This window comes from Mercenaria mercenaria, chromosome 13 (genome assembly GCF_021730395.1).
Source record: "Mercenaria mercenaria strain notata chromosome 13, MADL_Memer_1, whole genome shotgun sequence".
NCBI lineage: Eukaryota > Metazoa > Mollusca > Bivalvia > Venerida > Veneridae > Mercenaria > Mercenaria mercenaria.
The window spans coordinates 26,728,948-26,749,950 of NC_069373.1; the positions used below are offsets into that span (position 1 = coordinate 26,728,948).

Sequence of the window (21,003 nt, forward strand, 5' to 3'; positions counted from 1 at the left end):
CTTGATTTCAGTACACATCATGTATGCATCATATACGCTGTATGTACTCAGCAAGAGTACGCAGCAGGCCTTTTTCTTTTGTAAGGGTAATCAGTGACTATGCTACAGGATGATATGAGATCACAGACAGAAATCCCATCAAACATAAATCACAGAATATTTCAACTAAATTGTAAGTTAAAATTTGCAAACACTTATACTATACAAAATACTGTAAAAGGCTGATAATATAACAAATGTAACATTTTAACTTGGAATGTGAGAGGAATTATGTCCTCTGCAGGGAGTTTAAGTATGCTGCTAGATAAATATGATGTAGATATGTCTGTAGTTACAGAGCATAAAGTAAAACCACATCACAAAGACTTTATGAATACATTGCATTCAGACTATCTCTCCTGTATAACATGTACTGACAATGATAACAAAGTGTATTGCTGTGGTAAAGGGGGTGCTGCTATCCTTTACAGGAAAGCATTAGCATTTACAATTAAGCTTATTGATGGCATCAATCACCATCGTATTACAGGTATTGAAATATTAAGGAACAAGAGCTGTCGGAGGACAGCAACGCTCGACTATTTAACAGCCTTGTCGCTTGAATGAATAAGAAAGTCGAAAAAGGGGCATAATTTAGTAAAAAAGTAAAATAGGGTTAAGGAACCTGCATAGTGCTTATCAGCTCATGACAGTGAACTAGTGTGTGAAGTTTCAATCCTTTCCCATTAGTGGATACTGAGATACCAGCTTACATACAAAAACTTAACCAAAATTTCTATGTTAAAAAAGGGGCATAATTTTGTAAAAAAAGCAAAATAAAGTTATGGGAACCTGCTTTGGGCATGTCAGATCATGACAGTGAACAAGTGTGTGAAGTTTCAATCCATTCCCATTAGTGAGTACTGAGATACCAGCTTACATACAAAACCTTAACCAAAAAATTCTAAGTCGAAAAAGGGGCATAATTTTGTAAAAAAGCAAAATAGAGTTATGGAACCTGTGCAATGTAAGTCAGTTTATCACAGTAAATAAGTGTGTGAAGTTTCAATCCATTCCCACAAGTGGTTACTGAGATACCAGCTTACATACAAAACCTTAACCAACAAGAGCTGTCTCCGTAGGATGACACATGCCCCCGATGGCACTTTGGATGAATAGTTATGGCCGATGTTAGAGTTTAGGACCTTTGACCTACGGAGCTGGGTCTTGCGCGCGACACATCGTCTTACTGTGTCACACATTCATGCATAGTTATTTTAAAATCCATGCATGAATGACAAAGATATGGACTGGACATGCCCATCAATGCACATCATGAAAAATGATCTTTAACGTCTAAGTGTGACCTTGACCTTTCAGCTACGGACCTGGTCTTGTGTGTGACACGTCGTCTTATTGTGGTACACATCATGCCAAGTTATTTGAAAATCCATCATCGATGACAAAGATATGGACCGGACACGCCCATCAATGCACTTCCTTTAACGTCTAAGTGTGACTTGACCTTGAGCTACGGACCTGGGTCTGCGCACTGCACGTCGTCTTACTGTGGTACACATTCATGCCAAGTTATTTGAAATCCATCCATCGATGACAAAGATATGGACCGGACACGCCCATCAATGCACTATCCTTTAACGTCTAAGTGTGACCTTGACCTTTGAGCTACGAACCTGGGTCTTGCGCACTGCACGTCGTCTTACTGTGGTACACATTCATGCCAAGTTATTTGAAAATCCATCCATCGATGACAAAGATATGGACCGGACACGAAAATTGCGGACAGACCGACAGACTGACAGACCGACAGACCGACGGACGGTTCAAAAACTATATGCCTCCCTTTGGGGGCATAAAAATTTTTAAGTCAAAAAAGGGCATAATTTGTAAAAAGCAAAACAGAGTTATGGAACCTGTGCAATGTAGTCATTTATCACAGTGAATAAGTGTGTGAAGTTTCAATCATTCCACAAGTGGTTGCTGAGGATACCAGCTTACATACAAAAACTTAACCAAATCGGACGCGGACGCCGACGCATGGGCGAGTCCAATAGCTCTACTATTCTATGAATAGTCGAGCTAAAAATGCTCTATCGATATTTCTTTTCACTGTGTATATGCCCCCAGCAAACTACGATTTTGAAGAATTTACAGATTGCATTGATGTCTTACAAAGCTTATATTTTCGGTATAACCAGGCAGGTCTAGTGATTCTGTCTGGCGATTTCAACATTGACCTGAAACCCGAGTAACTTAAATAACCGACAAAAGCTTACACAGTTTTTAGCAGAAATGAGTAACTCCTGCAGTCACATCGGGTGCACAATATTTAGACCTTGCAAAAGTACTAGACTAGTTACGTAAGCATCATCAGCAGACATTTTGCACTCAAACATCATTTTTGATGATGAATTATTCTTGTATCTGACTCCCACTTTTGCTGCTTGATTCCCGTAGATCGTATACCTCTGTTACGAGCCCTAGTATACAATGGAAAATGTACATCGGACAAATTCCGTACCAGCTAAATGCTATGTGTTAAAAATTGATACCAATGCATTAGACAAACTACCTCCCCGTCATATCATTGATTCTTTGTACTGTCCCATAGTATCTTCCATTAAAACGCTGCAGCTGAAACATTGCCGTCATCCCATTTTAACAGCCACTCAAAACCTTATTGGACAAATGATGTAAAGATAGCTCATTCAATACAGAGAGCTAAATGGAGGCAATGGGTTTCTGCTGGCAGACCGCACAGTCCTACTAATAACCTATTTAGGTCATACAAGGACGCTAAACATAGTTTTAGAAATGTGCAAAAACCTTCCATTTCTGAATGCGAGTCAAAATATTATGACGAACTCAACAATGCCGCGGAATGTGACATGCGCTAATTTTGGCAATTGGTCAATAAAAAGAAAAATCGCAGAACAGGCTTAATAACTGAAATCTCTACAGAAAACGGTGTTTTCAGAGATCCAAATGAGATTTCAAATGCATTTAAAGACCATTATTCTAAGGTATTTATGCCTATCGAAAGCAACAGCTTTAATTACCCACATCATCAGAGTATCAATACGCGTATTTTAAATTTCTTAAAAGTAAATGTCAATCATTCTTGCGATAATCTTAACAAAGAAGTTGATATACAAGAACTATCAGAACACGTGAAGTGCCTTAAATGGCGGAAAGCACCAGGTTTTGATGGCATCGTGCATGAACATCTCATAAATGGTGGTCAAAAATTGCTGGAATATCTTAAGTATTTGTTTGACTTAATACTCAGATATTCGTATGTCCCTAACCAGTGTAAATTAGGTGTTATCATCCCTGTTCTGAAAGATGGTAAGCCCAGACAAATACAAACAGTTTACCGTCCAATTACTCTGCTGCCAGTGGATTTACAAAATTATTGGAAAGGTTGCTCATACGAGACTAAAAAATTGGGTAAGAATGCAATGGCAAACAATTCCCAAGTTTACAACAGAATGCGTACCAGGAACATCTAGGTTCTATAACTCTTTCCTCAAGAAACCATAGCACATTGTATAGAACATTCTAACAAGGTATTTGCCGTTCCTGGACGCGAGCGCAGCCTTCGATACGGTATGGCACAATGGGCTATTAGTCAAGTTGTTAGACTTCGGAGTAAGCAAGAAGTTTGTGAGAACATTCACGCAAGCTATTCACAAATTGAAAAGCTGTATCCTGTTAATGGCATAACATCCGAAAGCTTCCCTGTCCTGCAAGGGGTAGACAGGGTGGGGTCCTGTCCACTTGGCTCTACCTATTGTACATAAACGAATTACTATCAAGCGCAGCAAAGTAGTAACGGGTGTGTGACTGGGCAACTGGCATGTGGCAACCCTACCCTTGCTGATGACCTCATATTAGTCTGCCCCAACATGACGTCACTCAACTGAAGTGCCTCTATAGTCATAATAATTATGGCTCGCTCTGGAGGTACCAGTTTAACGATGCGAAATCTAAGCTTGTTGTCTTTGGGGAATTAAAATCATCACAATATTCCATGACCTTTGGGTCGTCCAATATAGATTCCTGTTGTAGAACTTCATAAATCTTTCCGCAGCTCAAGTGCTATCAACGCATGCTGTAGAAAAGCCAAATCATCTCTTTTCTCCGTCCTGTCGATTGAATCCGTCCCTGGAGATGTCAACCCTTTAGTTCTAGCTAGCTTAGTCGAAAAGGTTACAATCCTGGTTGCACTGTATGGTTGCGAACTATGGCGCCACACAACCCAGAAAGATATTCTATTACTTGAGCGATTCCTGAGATTAGCAGCTTAATCCATCCAAAAAACTGCCACAAGGACAACTACCGATATGGTCCTTCCTTCATAGGATGGCGGCCCTTTGAATCACTCGTAGACAAAGAAAACTCTGTTTCTTACAAAGCTATGCATGATCCAAATGAATGCTTAAACCAAGCAAATATTTGACCTACGTTTAAACTATTTCATGTTGAAAGGGGCTAAAAATCAATTAGGTTTCATTCCTGATATTTGCAAAATATTATCCAAGTACGGCTTATTTAGTTATCTAAAGGAATATATCCAAATGTCCATCTTCCCATCTAAATGGGCATGGAAATCCATTGTCGCAAGCAGTGTAAACTCCTACTATGATATACATTGGGAAGACAGAATAAATTCAGACCCGGAGTTTGATAGGTTCAAATCTGTTCATCTTGCATGCATCCCGTCCAAGTTGTACCTACTAGCAAAGGCCCTTCCTTAAAGTGATCTTGTTTTTTCGTTTCGGCAAGATTTCTAAATCATTAACAAGGAAATGGTTGATTATATATAGCCCATACAAATTTTGATGAATCACTCGAAGTGATTTAATAGAAATTTAACATGACGACAAAATATCTTGCTTTGCATTACTTGAAGTTTATAACATATTATTGATATGATTATTAACATGTATATTGATATGTGTATATGTATGTGTTAGAGGTGCGCGGTATTACCGGTATACCGGTAACCATGGAATCATCTTCCCGTGGTATGATACTGCGGTACCATCGGGGAATACCGGTATTTTATCAACATTATCCCTACTTCTGTTTATTTTTAATTTACATTGTCTATGTAGACTTCCGTAACAGCAATTAACACCATGCATGATTTTCTGATTTATATCTCTGAAATTCCCATGCTACTATTATTAGTTTCCAAAAATAACCACCCAATGGCGCAATTGAACATGTATTATCGACCGCGTGATCCCCAATCAAAACCTTCGAAAACATCCAGATTATTCCGTATAGATGGATGACGTCACGGGTGCACTTGTTTTTACTTTGAGTCTTGTAAATTCGGCAAGTCCCGACTTCTTGTTTAAATGATGATAGTTTAAAATATCCCGGTATGTATTTGCATGTATTAAAAAAGAAATAAATAGTATGGAAAATGTTGAGTCGAAATTTATTATTTTTTGTTTGAAAACGATTTGATGAAGCCTTCATACTATTTGTAAATGTTACTGGTTTATCAAACGGGTGCACGAATCGAACTTCAAACAAGCGCGACCTATATACATGTGACCCAGTGCTTCCCTAGAGACAATATGGCGTCTTCCGATGAATACACGCTGGTAAAAAATACTAAGGGTCAATAATCTAACTAGTCATTAGTCAAGTTAATATTACAGTGTATTTTTTTTTCTTTAATTCTAGTCAAGTAACTAGTCTTCGTTGTTGCTCATGATAAATTAAGTATTTCTGAGAGTTTTTCAATATTTTTATGACCACTACCATAGCTGTAAGTTAGATAAATATGGTGGTATACCATGGTATATACCGCGGTAATTAGGAAAAAACCGTGGTTATACCACTTAATGTTTTTTAAGCGTCGGTAACCAAGCCCTAGTTATGTGTACATTAGTGTACTAGTTTTGAACCAATATATAGATGAAAAGTCGTGATTTTAATATGTACATAAAACTTTTTGTACAGTATTTATTTACTAATATATTTGAACCGTGAATTACTATATATATACTATAAATACATTCCTTGTACCTCTTGCATTAACCATTTGACAAGGGATTAAAGTAAATGTTACCATTTATACCTATATCTATTTTATCTTACATTTTTACCAGGTGTGTGTTGAATAATATTAAAAGTATGTTATTGTTTGTATTGCTACTGACTATTTGGACTTCCCCGCATTTTTTTCATGAATTATACTAAAGTCTTGTTTTATATGTGCTAATACTTTTCTGAAACTACTAATGTTTGTTTCATTGTACATATTGTAAAATTATGTTAAAAGTTTTTCAATTTTGAATGCCATGAATTTTTATTGTTATTGTTGCCTCACTTATCTGTTTTTAACAATCCAGCAAATGGGAACAAAGAGTAATTCATATATTAAGAATTCCTCTTTTTAAGCTTGTCTGATTAAAAACAAACTTGCTATTTTATGGTCAGTACTTCAACGACTAGATGGGCCCAAAATGCGCCCTAGTCGCTCGACCTGAGAAACACACCTAACAGTGTAAACATGTTTGACTCTCTAGTGATTTCATGGAAAAAAATTATACTGACCAATTATCATTAAAGTTGGCGCAAAAAAATCTTGAGTATCAATAAGTATTTTTTTTATTTGACCTCGTGACCTAGTTTTTGAGCCCAGTGGACCCATATTACGAACTTGACCTAGATTCATCAAGGCTAATCATTCTGACCAAATTTCATGAAGATCATTGAAAATACAGCCTCTATCGATCAGAAGGTTTTTCTATTGATTTGACCTAGTGACCTAGTTTTTGACCCCAGACTACCATTCGAACTTGACCTAGATTTCATCAAGGCAACCATTCTGACCAATATTATGAAATCAAGTGTAAAATGCGCCCTATGCAATCACAAGGTTTTTCCATTATTTGACTAGTGACCTAGTTTTTAACCAGTGACCCATATTGAACTTGACCAGTATTCATCAAGGCATTTCATTCTGACCAAAATTTCATGACAACCAGTTTGAAAAAGTACAGCCTCTAATCGCATACACAAGGTTTTTTTCTTTGATTTGACTTAGTGACCTACTTTCTGACTTTCAGATGACCCATAATTCAAAACAACGTAGATTTTTATCAAGGCTAATCATTTTGACTTAAAATTTCATACAGATTAGTTTGAAAAATACATCCTCTTATCGCGTACACAAGTTTTTTCTTTGATTGTGACCTAGTGACCTTCTTTTTGATCCAAGTGAACCATATTCAAAACTTGGACAAATAGATTCAATTTTAAGCTATTATTCTGACTTAATTTCATGAAGATTAATCAAAAATACAGCTCTATTGAATACACAGGATTTTCTTTTGATTGACTAGTGACCTATTTATGTAGACCCCAGAAGACCACCTATTCAAACTGAACCAACATTTATCAATGCAATCATTTGACCAAATTCATGAAAGATCAATTGAAAAAATACAGAACTTCGCATAAATAGTTTTTCTTTGATCTTGACCTAGTTTTTGACCCAGATGACCCATTATTGATCTCGGCCTAGATTTCATTAAGGTTATTATTTTGACTTAATTTCATGAAGATCAATAAAAAAATACAGCCTCTATAGCATATACAAGCTTTTCCTTCGATTTGTCCTAGTGACCTACTTTTTGACCACAGATGACCCATATTCAAACTTTACCTAGATTTTATCAAGGCAATCATTCTGACCAAAATTCATGAAGATTAATTGAAAAATACAGCCTCTATTGCATACACAACCGTTTTCTTTGATTTGACCTAGTGACCTAGTTTTTGACCCAAGATGACCCATTTTCGAACTTGGCCTAGATTTCATCAAGGTTATCATTCTGACCAAAATTCATGAAGATTAATTGAAAAATACAGCCTCTATCGCATACACAAGGTTTTTCTTTGATTTGACCTAGTGACCTAGTTTTTGAACCCAGACGACCCATTTTCAAACTCGGCCTAGATTTCATCAAGGCAATCATTCTGACAAAAACTCATTAAGATTAATTGAAAAATACAGCCTCTATCGCATACACAAGGTTTTTCTTTGATTTGACCTAGTGACCTAGTTTTTGACCCCAGATAACCCATTTTCGAACTCAGCCTAGATTTCATCAAGGTTATCATTCTGACAAAAACTCGTGAAGATTAATGAAAAATACAGCCTCTATCGCATACACAAGGTTTTTCTTTGATTTGACCTAGTGACCTAGTTTTTGACCCCAGATGACCCATTTTCAAACTCGGCCTAGATTTCATCAAGGTTATCATTCTGACCATAATTCATGAAGATTACTTGAAAAATACAGCCTCTATCGCATACACAAGGTTTTTCTTTGATTTGACCTAGTGACCTAGTTTTTGACCCCAGATAACCCATTTTCGAACTCAGCCTAGATTTCATCAAGGTAATCATTCTGACCAAATATCATGAAGATCAGTTGAAAAATACAGCCTCTATAGCATACACAAGCCAAATGTTGACAGACGACAGACATCGAGCGATCAGGTGAGCTAATAAGGGATAGTACCCACAGGCGGTGCTCTTACTTTCATTTCAGTGTCCAATAAATAATTAAATGGTTTCGATACATGTAGAATGTTTAAATGGTAACTACAAATTAAAACTGGGTTTAGAGTTTTCATTTCACATACTACTATACTAGGTTATATTGTATTGTCTAATATTATATTTTAATAGCAATTACTAATATAATTTGTTTCTATATCTAAATGTTATATTATTTTCAGAAATGGCTGGAATGAAGTTCCTGACCCTGTTGATGGTTTTGGAAAAGCAAAGAGACATTCTGATGCCACCTTATATTGACCTACAAAACTCCAAAAATGATTTTGTTGTATTCATAACATTCTATCAAATGATTTTTATATTTAATATATCTTTAAGTTTAATTTCTAAGTTTAAGATAAGTGAATATTTATAATTCTTAACCACAGATGTAAAAGCCGCTGACAGATGTGTTATTCCCCTTTGAATTTTATGCTTTTTGTGTTTTGTGAAGCCCAGATCTGTCTCAATATTATATTAAAATAATTTCAAAACAATATTATTTCTTTTTTTCTTTGGATTTCTTCGAATTTCTTTAGAATTTCAAGGTATTCTTAAGGTTTCCATAGTTAATATTGTATCTGTTTAGGTACAATAGTAAATATTTCAATGAATTGCAATCTTTTCCTCAGTGCCAGGCCTTACTGAAATTCCAAAGATTTCCAATCTTTTTCTAGGTTGCAATTCTTTGAAATTGTTTGGATTTCCATAACAAATCTGTCACTGGAATTTTGTGCCAATACCAGCAATGTTTTCCAATGTTTTTCCATAAGAATTCTTAGAAATTCCTTGAACTTTACTGCAATGATTTCCAAAGAATTTTCAAAGATTTCCATGGATTTTCAACTGCATTTTCGCAAGGGCGTAGTACTGGCCCCTTTGGGAGACCAAGTACCACCATTTGGACAAATTTGGGTGAGGATCTTACCAAAAGATGGTCATGATGTCCCTGCTCTACATTTCTCACCTGAGTTTCAGAGCTTAAGCTGGCTATAGAGTGCGCAATTTTGAAAGAAGACCATAATAATTTACATTCCAGACATCAAAAGTTTCAGCGGCAGGAGATATTGACTACATAAACTAGTGTGATAGATGACAAACACTTCAAACAATATATGCTTCTTAGGTCTTTAAAACTGGGTGGAAAAACACACAGAGAAAATTCTAGTAGGCTGAAAGTTTTGGAAAATCTCTGTATAATCATACCTGACATAATTTTTCAGGACATTTCTGGGATTCTGAGTTAAAATGTCCAGGATTTTTACCCTTTGTCCGGGACATATGCACCGTGACATTGGTATTTGTCTGTTTCATGCATAAATATCATAAAATTACACCTAGTTTCCTGAGATAAACATTGTTCACTCGCTTATTTGCGGCAAATGTCGTCAAGCTTTCTAAGGAAGGTAAATATGGGTAATACACCTCTATAGTTCGGCAAGTGAATTGATTGCATTCCCAAGGTGAACAGAATTAGGAGACTTACTATATACGAAGAATTAGCCTGGTCATCGTGATTTAGAATCTAGCTAGGTGTCTCTGTTATAAGTCTTTCATTTCCATTTATAGAATAAAGAAAAGAAGGAACAAACTAATACAATTTTTCAGCTACATAATGAAAATCCACAAAAGTATTCATTTATAAATAATAGATTTTTATACACTTGGAAATATCTTAAGTGGAATTAGGTAAAATTATATCAGTCACCTCCTAATGTCAAACATTCACATCAAAGAGTAATGCCTAATATCAATAAGGGAAAAGTTGCCAACACTTGCCCTTTGAAGTAAGCTGCCTTGTGTCTGTGTTTATTTCAGACCATTCATCGAATGTGTCTACTAGTTATATAGCCTAAAAGGAGGACAACATTTTTTTTTCTAATTATTCAGTGCAGGGAATCATGTGATTCCATTTGATGTTAAGCACAAGAAAATGGCATCAAATCCTTCTCGATTCAAAAATAGCCATTAAATCATGTATTATTTTTTTATTAGTGCATTCCTCGACTTGCGACACAGCCCACAACCTTGTCCTCTGGATGCGCTTTCCGATGCTGTACGGAACAATTATCAAAAGCTCCTCAATTATTGGAACACTTCGACCAAAATTTTGATTGGCCTGAATTTGGCAATGGTGTTTTACATGAACGTAATACATTTTTAACGAAATCTCATCTATATGACCGCGAAGCTGTGGTAAAACACTATAGAAATCGTTTTTGTTATTTGATATTAGCCCACGGGACCGTCACACTTTCCAATTTCCGAGTGCAGGCCCCGCTTTCACTAACGTTCTCAAGTCAAAATCTCAGCTCAAGTCTGAGAAAAATCTCAACTTTGATTCTCAGCTTGAGATTTTTCTCAGATTGGCTTTCACTAAAAATCTCTCAGTAAAATCTCAACTTCCGCGCTGAGATTTTTCTCAGATTTCTTGAGTCAAGGGTTGGGCTGTCTCAGTGCTTTTCTCAAAGAAACAAAATGGCGACTTTTCGACGATACAATATACGCCGCCGCCGTAGTCGGTGCCAGTTTCACGTTGAGTTCACCAGCATGACATGGATGACAACAAACTTCGTCGGAGACGGTAATTTCTTAATTTCAAGGGAAGTAATCCAAGTAAAACTAAAATGGCCGATTGTTGCTAGGGACACTGTTTACGCTTTTAAAACACATGCAGCAATTAATTTACCACAAGGACAACATTTTCAAACATTTTTACTGTTCCTAAAATGTTTCTTTCTCGTCTTGAATGCTACACAACTTTGAAGACAATATTTATTAAGTACAGTAGACGTTTTACTGTGCCTATGTTTCCTACCAAAAATGCTCGTACCGAGATATATTTACTTGTGCAGTAACGTCCATAGAAGTCCTTATTCTTGTGAAATTTCGTTTCACAACTTGGGGGTTATCATCAAGGGGTGATAAAAACGAGCAGTTAGTGGTTGGCTCAAAGCCGGGACCCCTTGTTTACAGGGTGTGCACACTATCAACTGAACTAACCAGCTGCTGAAACAATTCCCCCTTTGTGGTAATCAAGTCCTATACCATAAGAAACTCCCCAGCTATATAAAAGTAGTGTACATAGAGGGGACTATTCCTGGATAATGCCTCTAGTTTATAAAACTGTCACAGTCCAGTGTGTGCATCTAGTTAATTGAACAGATTGAGTAAAATGTGCAGTCAGTCTACTGTAGGGCTCAATCTTGGGGACCCTCTCATACAGGACTAGTACTCTACCAACTAAGCTAACCTACTGCTTAAACAAAATCTCAACTTTGTAGTAGTCAAGTCCTGTTGCCTCATAGGCCTCAGTAGCCAAGTGGTAGATGGCCCACCACTTCAGTGGGATATTGTAGGTTCAGTCTCTAGCCATGTAAAGTGATAAAAGTTATTACATAATGGCATGATATTACATACGGCTTTATACGCCAGCTTGTTTATAAGTAATCACTCATTAATAAGCATTTGGAAATATTTTGTTCTGCATTTTGCAGTGCTGTTAACTATTAACATCTATACTTTAGATAGTTCACATTTAGCAAGTGGCAAATAGCATGATGTAATTGAATAAGCAGAAAAACTGATGGACACAAAGACAATGAAAAATATTTAAGTTCTAATAATTTATTAAAGTTAACAGAAATTTTTATAAGTTGACAACAGTTTTATTCATTTATAAATAAATATGGCATTTCATAATTTGATCTAAAATATTGGTTGAACATTTAAAGTACAATATTTTTCAAATCTTTCCAAAAATATCAGAAAATCTTTACTCTATGCTATTGATAAAATTTATATTACCAGTAAGTTGTTAGATTTCAGTATGATTTACATCAATAATTTTAAGTAAAATTTTATATTTCACTGTCATTGTCTTCTCAGATAAATTTGATCTTTTAAAAAGAACTATGAAATGCCAAAGTGTACAGGTTATCATTTTCATTTCTTTTATAATTTTCATTTACTGTTCCAGTTCACTATGTTCCTTTGAAAATGTTTATAATTAACTTCTGTTCACATGTTAAAAGTTATGTTGTTGACTCAAGTTGATGGTGTTTCTCTTACTGATGAGTCCTGGAAACACTGTATGGGTCACAAAATTAAATTGGGACGAAACACACCTGACAACAGATGTTGATAAAAACAATCAGTTGCATTTATAACCAACTGAAGATAAAAATAAGAAAATGTTATAACTTAAATCCAAAAACATTTTTAAAACATTGCATGTATTTTCAAATTGATCTGATTTTCAGGTGTGTCTAAGGCTGTTTTCATTCAAAGGACATAGTTTTAATATAAGTTTTAATAGTTAAATGTGCTATTGCCTCCCTATTCCCATAAAGGAGTGCATTGTGATGAAACAATGTTAAAATGCTCACTATTCCAATAATTAGTTAACCAATAATAGTAGATGGTTTGCAGTTAACAAGAACTGCCACTTTGACACATAAATTCGAAAACAAGAAATTAATGTGTCTAATATTTCTAACAAAAAGGTGGCAGCCACATTTAAATTTAATGTAAACAAAGATAATGCCTTCAACAATGTGTATCTATCGGCTATATTGTTTGTTTTTTATTAATAATTAAGCTTTTCCTTTTCTCTCACCTTATTTTAATTCAGTTCAGTTTTATAAAGTGTTTTGGGGCAAGTTACATTATATCCAATCAATGTAGTCAACAAATGTTTACAATTTCAGTTGAATGGCTCAAGCAGTTTTAATCCTTATCATGCTGTTCATGGTTGGTCCTACCTTTGCGACAAGTGTAGATCATGATCAGCCTGCATATTAGTGCAGTCTGATCTTCATCTGCACTGTGCGCCATTCAGTCAGAATCTTTTGGTTAGCACCCTTTTTAACACTTAATAATACTGTCCAAATTGTAAAATGGACAAGTCCATTATAGAAATTTAGCAAGGGCCTAATGGTTAAAGTTATATTAAATTATATAGCTAATTGTGTCCCCTGTGCGCCCAAGAAAGTGTGACAATTACATGTTGGCTAGTTTTTTTAAATCAAGCTTTATTGTTACAGCTTTGATTTTTTATGTAACTTAAAGTCTACACATTTAAAGCAAAATACTTTTTTTCATAAACTACATCTCATTCTTACCAATATGTCACATCTTGTGATGGAACCCTCTTCACAAAATGTAGTGAAAAAAAAAAAAAAAACAATTTAAATGTTGAACACTGCAGTTTCATTACCCCATTACTTTTCTTGAGTCCTAATGTTTCCTAAGATCTTAATCTTTTTCAGCTTTGAAGACACAATATGATTATTTCTGTTTAATAAATCAACTTTCTCAGAATCTTGATGAAAGTCTATACACACAAAAATGTCCCCTGTGCACCTTTTCAGTAGTTTAGTGTCAGATTTCTTATATTCTTTAAATAAAATGTTTTTTACATAGGCCCCCACTTCCACAGTATATCTTGCAGCTTGCTCCTTTCACATGGCAGATATATTTTTCATGGAGATACATCAGGAGGAGGTACATCAATCTGAAAAGGAATTGTTTTTTCCATATAATATACAGTACACTATCACAAATTTTATTTTTGTTATGCATTTATGGAGCAAAATTTCCTTTTTTTTTGTTTTTTGTTTCAATATGATTCAATTTTGCAACAGTATTTCAGTCATGTAAATTACAGTAATGGTGTTCAGTTAACCTTTTAAGTGTTCCTGCATTCTTTACTAGAAATGACTTGTGCTCACAGACAACTTCCCATTGTAAATGAGTAAGAAATGGTGGACAAATGACTTAGACATGTTCTTCTCTCAAACTGTTAAAGATGTTGCATGCATAGCATGCATAGCCAAAGGATCAAACTTAGAACTTTTCTTGATTCATAGTCTAGTGCTTTATATTCTGAGCTAGGCATGCAAATTATCATAAGTGAAAGTTTCAAACCAAACCAGTACTTGGTCAAAATCAGACTGATCCATTTCAAATGGTTGTAAATGAAGTGCCTCCATTCAGGGTATCAATTTGGTTTCTGTATTATGTTGCAAGCATGATTTTATTTATTGTTCTCCTTTATTTCCGTTTGAGTAAAATTAAAATTTTTGGCATGGTTTGAATTATAATAAAGTTTGCAAATTTAGGAAACATTGAGACTAACTTAGTCTAAACAATACATACTATAGTCTATACTTGAAATCACAGGCCAGACATCAGTATATGTACTGCCTTCAATTCCATCAGTGTTTTGAAACGTTGGTGAATGATCCTAGAACAACTCAGAATGGATTATCCACTGTCATTAGCATCTTTTGAATCAGCACATAGCTCAAGCCTGACCTCTGTATAATAAGCTGAGGATCTTCATCAGCAGGCTGTGACCTGATATAAATTATATAAAAATGTTTGTCTGAAAATTGATTTGTAACCAGGTTTAAATATATAGTTTATTCCATTTATAAGAAGGAATATCAAGCTTTAAATTACACAAAGATTTTGATAATACAGAAAATCTTAAACACTAAGTTTGAGCCTTAGGTATACAGGATCAGTGGTTACTGTGTACATAAGCTTATAATTATCAACAACATAATTTTGATATCTACAAGAATCTTTATAAAATTGTGTGTAACTGTTGGTGTGTATTATAATATAAACCATATATAAAATATATAAACATATAAAACTATATAGCATACTTTGAAACATATGCATTGACAATAAACATTTAAAACTGTTATCAAAATCTGTGACATTTCAGGGATGCCTTACAACTGAAACAGCTTTTTCTTTCATAATGACTTTCAAAAAAAAAAAAACAACAAGAAAAAAAACAATTATATTAGCATTTTATTGAGGAATTTTATATTCTGTCTCTATTTAGATCTACAATATAGAGAAGTGTTCAGTAAAAGAAGGAAAAGCTTTAATATACAAATATATATTCTACTGATTGGAAATTTCCCATCATAAAATGCTATTATACTGTCATACAGATTTTCAAACTTCTGTTTCAAAAATATATTTTGTTACCATGCTTATGTCAAAAATAGTTTTTATATAGTCCTGTCTCAAGTTATGAAATATAATTACAAACCTGCAACATTTTAGAACAGGAATAAGCTAGGCCTATATATGACACCTGTAGTTTACATCTCAAGTGAGACTAATGTTTATACTATTTTCTAACATAACATATTGGTTATTCAGGAAGTGGGGGGGTGGGGGATGAAAGTGCTGCAAAAATGTAATTTAAACAAGAGCACCGCCTTGCGGGTGCTGACGCTCATCTGATTTTTTTTGTATAATAGAAATATTGTCCTACCCATGATTTTCTAAGTCTAAAAAGGGCCATCACTCTTGCAAAAAGCAGGATAGAGTTATGTTTCTTGATGTACAGTGTCCACTTATGATGGTGAAAAATTGTTGCAAGTTTTAAAGCAATAGCTTTGATAGTTTATGAGAAAAGTTGACTTAAACATAATATTCAACCAAGAAAATGATTTTTCTAAGTCCAAAAAGGGCAATAATTATTGCAAAAAGCAGGATGGAGTTATGTTGCTTGCTGTACAGGGTCAGCTCATGATGGTGAACAAGAGTTGCAAGTTTTAAAGCAATAGCTTCGATAGTTTAAGAGAAAAAGTTGACCTAAACATAAAACTTAACCAAGAAATCTGATATTTTCTAAGTCCAAAAGGGGCCATAAATCTTGCAAAAAGCAGGATGGAGTTATGTTTCTTGCTGTACAGGGTCAGCTTATGATGGTGAACAAGTGTTGCAAGTTTTAAAGGAATAGCTTTGATAGTTTAGGATAAAAGCTGACCTAAACATAAAACTTAACCAAGAAAACTGATTTTCTAAGTCCAAAAGGGGCAATAATTCTTGCAAAAAGCAAGATGGAGTTATGTTTCTTGATGTACAGGGTCTGCTTATGATGGTGAACAAGTATTCCAAGTTTCAAAGCAATAGCTTTGATAGTTTAGGAGAAAAGTTGACCTAAACATAAAACTTAACCAAGAAATCTGATCTTTTCTAAGTACAAAAGGGGCCATAAATCTTGCAAAAAGCAAGATGGAGTTATGTTTCTTGCTATACAGGGTCAGCTTATGATGGTGAACAAGTATTCCAAGTTTCAAAGCAATAGCTTTGATAGTTTAGGAGAAAAGCTGACCTAAACATAAAACTTAACCAGGCAACGCCGACGCCGACGCCGACAACCGCTCAAGTGATGACAATAACTCATCATTTTTTTTTAAAAAAATCAGATGAGCTAAAAATGGAACACATTTCAAACTGAAAGTGAAAGCAGAAATGAAAGTAGAACTAGGATCATGTAAAGCCTATGAGACCCCCTCATGTAAATTTTCACAAATGGAAATTATACCTGACAGACCAATAATATTCATAGCACATATACACAAGTAGCAGATACTTTCTATAAAGGTCACCTTGTTTGGGTATACTTTAACACATGTTCCTTTAACTGTCCACATTCTACCTTGAAGAAATGTCAATCTTTTTTTTTTAAACACATTTTTTTCTCTAAATTTGTTTTTGTTGTGTATCAAACATATTTATCTAGGTACTCTGGTTAAAAAATCTAATTAACTTTTATATTTTTTGAAATATTGCATTTTTTTTTATTTTGACAGCTCTACCTATTTTCACTTTCATTTTGCATTTTCAAAAACATACATATACATGGTTTGCAGCACTTTCAACTTACAGAGTACCTGGCGAAATACGTTAGACATAGAATTAATTTATAATCATGACAGCAATGACAAAATGCTTTGGAAAAAGAAACCTGATATCTTCTACAAATGGAATGTGAGTATTTTGAACAAATTGTGTGTTTTCAAGTTTGAAATGCCTAGAGTAGAGAATGCATAGCTATTTATGTCCCTGCAATTATTGATATGAATACACTAATTGCAGTAATTATCGATAATATGTGAATCAAAAAACAATATACTGTATACTTACGGCTGCATATCTGATTCTCATAAACATATGCCCGATAACATAAAATTGTCACACGTAGTGTAGTGTAACAACATAAGGCTGTGTTTACCTAATCCCATATTTGGTGAAGAAAACACATGCAATATGACGTAGTACCCTCGACTGTGTGTTTGATTGGTTCAGAAGTGACAGGTTTGAAGCTGATTAATTATAATATTGAAAACACACTGCCATACCTTTGTACAAACACAATTTGGATATATCCCGAAACTGTACATGTTGTTTATGAACATTTCTCAACGCTTCGTTTCGTCTCAATAAATGAATAATTCCACTGCCCCCAACTATGCACTCGTGTTTGTGGGAAAGTTCACGCGGCTCCTTGGATGTTTGGCCGCTTATGTTTTAAAAAATTACGGCTCAGCTGAGAAAAATCTCAAGACTTGAGAAAAAGTTTAGTGAAAGCCAACTTGAGAAATTTCTCAGCTGAGACAATTCTCAGACAATTCTGAGAAAATCTTGAGCTGAGAATTTCCTCACTTTGAGAACGTTAGTGAAAGCGGGGCCAGGAGGTCGTGGGTTTGATCCCCAGCCACATCATACCAAAGACATAAAAAATGGAACTAGTAGCTTCCTCACTTGGCGCTCAGCATTAATAGGGTAGTGCTAGGACTGGTCAGCCCAGTGTCAGTATAATGTGACTGGGTTGAGTATCATGTCACGTGTCTATGGCATGATATTCCAGTGAGGCAGCACTATAAAGTTGGGCATTGTGCTCACTGCTACAAGTAGACACCATCGTTTATATGACTGAAAAATTGTTGAAAAAGACATTAAACCCGAACACAAACTCACACACTTTCCAATTTTGACCATTTCCTCTTTTTCTGACGGTTTTTGCCAAGTGGTGTTGCTCACAGTCATGAATGAGAACTGGATGTGATGTTATTCATGAACAGAATGATTAAATGACTATTTGATGTATTGCTTAGGCCTACAAAAAAGTTCTTTGTTTCCGGTAACATGCTAAAACAAGAGGGCCCTGAAGGCCCTGTATCGCTCACCTGAAGAAAGTAGGTCAGTAGGTCACATTCATGGTCACTGAAGTCAGTTTTAAGATCGGTGTGCAAAACTGTACATGTCATCCAAATTTCAAGGCTGTATCTTAAACAACAAATAAGTAGGTCAGTAGTCACATTCCACATGACCCAGATTTGAACTTGACCTAAAGATCATCAAGGTTAACATTCTGACCAAGTTTCATGAAGATACAGTCATAAATGTGGCCTCTAGAGTTTTAACTAGCTTTTCCTTTGATTTGACCTGGTGACCAAGTTTTTGACCCCACCTGACCCAGATTCATTAAGATATAGTCATAAATGTGGCCTCCACAGTGTCAACAAGCTTTTCCTTTGATTTGACCTAATGGCTTAGTTTCTGACTCCACTTCATCTAGATTTGATTTTGACCTAAAGATCATCAAGGTTAACATTCTGACCAAGTTTCATGAAGATACAGTCATAAATGTGGCCTCTAGTGTTAACTCGCTTTTCCTTAAAATGTACGGACTATAATAGTTCTATTTTTCTCTCAAGCAAAATGTAAAAGCTTCCATAAAGTTAGGAGAGAACCTTATAATGATGCTAAAGGCATGTTTGATGATGATGCATCCAGTGGTTCATGAGAAGATATTATTTAAAGGTATTTCTATATATTTAGCTCAAGTGACCTCTAGAAGGATGCTACATGCCCCCATTTAAAAATGTTTGAGAGAGACCTTTACAATTATGCTTCAGACCAAGTTTGGTGAAGCTCCATGAAGCTTTTCTTCAGAATAAGGCCTTTAAAGGTATTTCTTTTTTTAAGCTCTAGAAGCCCTAAAAGGAAAGAGGTGCACCATTTGAATTATTTGGGACCAGACCTTACAATAATGCTACAGACCAAGTTTGATATATATCCATCAAACACTTAATGAAAAGAAGTTGCTTAAATTATTTCTATATTAGCTCTAGTGGTACTTTAAAGGGCTCAAACAGCTTTATTTGTACATAACTGGGAGATGCCCCTATAATGCAACTACAGACAAAGTTTGATGAAGATCCATTAGTAGCTCATGAGAACAAGAGGGTCATGATGACCCTGGATCGCTCACCTGAGTAATATGAGCTACATGTTTCAAATGTCAAACTGATGATAAAATATTAAGAAAGTCAGTAGGTCACATTCATGGTCAATGAAATTCAGTTTTATGATTTGTGTGCAAAACTGTGTATGTCATCAAAATTTCAAGGCTGTATCTTAAACAAGAGGGCCATGATGGCCCTATATCGCTCACCTGTTATCATTGCACTTAAGGACAAGTCTTCAAGGTCAAAAGATCATAATAGAAATCAATCAAAAGAATTATGAGAAAATATAGTTGAAATTTTCTTTAAGTAACTTTAAAAACAAGATTTGAAAACTTTTTGTAGAGGTCCACTAGGCAATGCTACATGTCAAATATCTAAGCTCTTCTGGTTTATTTTTAGAAAATTTTGAAGATTTTTCTATGTACAATCAAGTAACCCCATGGGGCAGGGTCAATTTGACCCCAGGGGTCATGATTTGAATAAACTTTGTAAAAGTCTAATAGGCAATGCTACATGTCAAATATCTAAGATCTAGGCCTTCTGGTTTATTTTTAGAATTTTTTTTTAAGATTTTCCTATGTAAAATCAAGTGACCCCTAGGGCGGAGTCAATTTTGACCCCGGGGGACAAGGTTTGAACAAATTTTGTAGAGGTCCACTAGGCAATGCTACATGTCAAATATCTAGTCTCTAGGCCTTCTAGTTTATTTTTAGAAAATTTTTGAAGATTTTCCTATGTAAAATCAAGTGACCCTGGGGCTGGGTCAATTTTGACCCAGGGGGTCATGATATGAACAAATTTTGTAGAGGTCCACTAGGTAATGCTACATGTGAAATATCTAAGCTCTAGGCCTTCTGGTTTATTTTTAGAAAACTTTTGAAGATTTTCTTATGTAAAGTCAAGTGACCCCTAGGGCGGGGTCAATTTTGACCCCCGGGTCATAATTTGAACAACTTTAGTAGAGGTCCAATAGGCAATGCTACATGTCAAATATCTAAGCTCTAGGGCTTCTGGTTTTTGAGAAGAAGATTTTTTAAATATTTTCCTATGTAAAATCAAGTGACCCCTGGGGCGGGGTCAATTTTGACCCCGGGGGCCATGATTTGAACAAATTTTGTAGAGGTCCACTAGGCAATGCTACATGTGAAATATCTAAGCTCTAGGCCTTCTGGTTTATTTTTAGAAATTTTTTGAAGATTTTCCTATGTAAAATCAAGTGACCCCTGGGGCGGGGTCATTTTTGACCCCGGGGTCATGATTTGAACAATTTTAGTAGAGGTCCACTAGGCAATGCTACATGTCAAATATCTAAGCTCTAAGGCTTCTGGTTTTTGAGAA

The 21,003-nt window shown here is 35.2% G+C and overlaps 1 protein-coding gene and 1 long non-coding RNA gene across 3 annotated transcripts in view; both read right to left on the minus strand.

Moving 5' to 3' along the window:
• The window catches only part of LOC123529251 (uncharacterized), a 228,720-nt gene that overhangs the window by 127,155 nt on the left and 80,562 nt on the right, over positions 1-21,003 (minus strand). The window lies entirely within an intron of this gene.
• LOC128547854 (uncharacterized) lies at positions 13,081-17,750 on the minus strand. Its single transcript, XR_008366704.1, has 3 exons — positions 17,558-17,750; positions 14,753-14,953; positions 13,081-14,108 (listed from the first exon to the last, which is right to left on the minus strand). It is a non-coding gene; the product is annotated as an uncharacterized LOC128547854 (long non-coding RNA).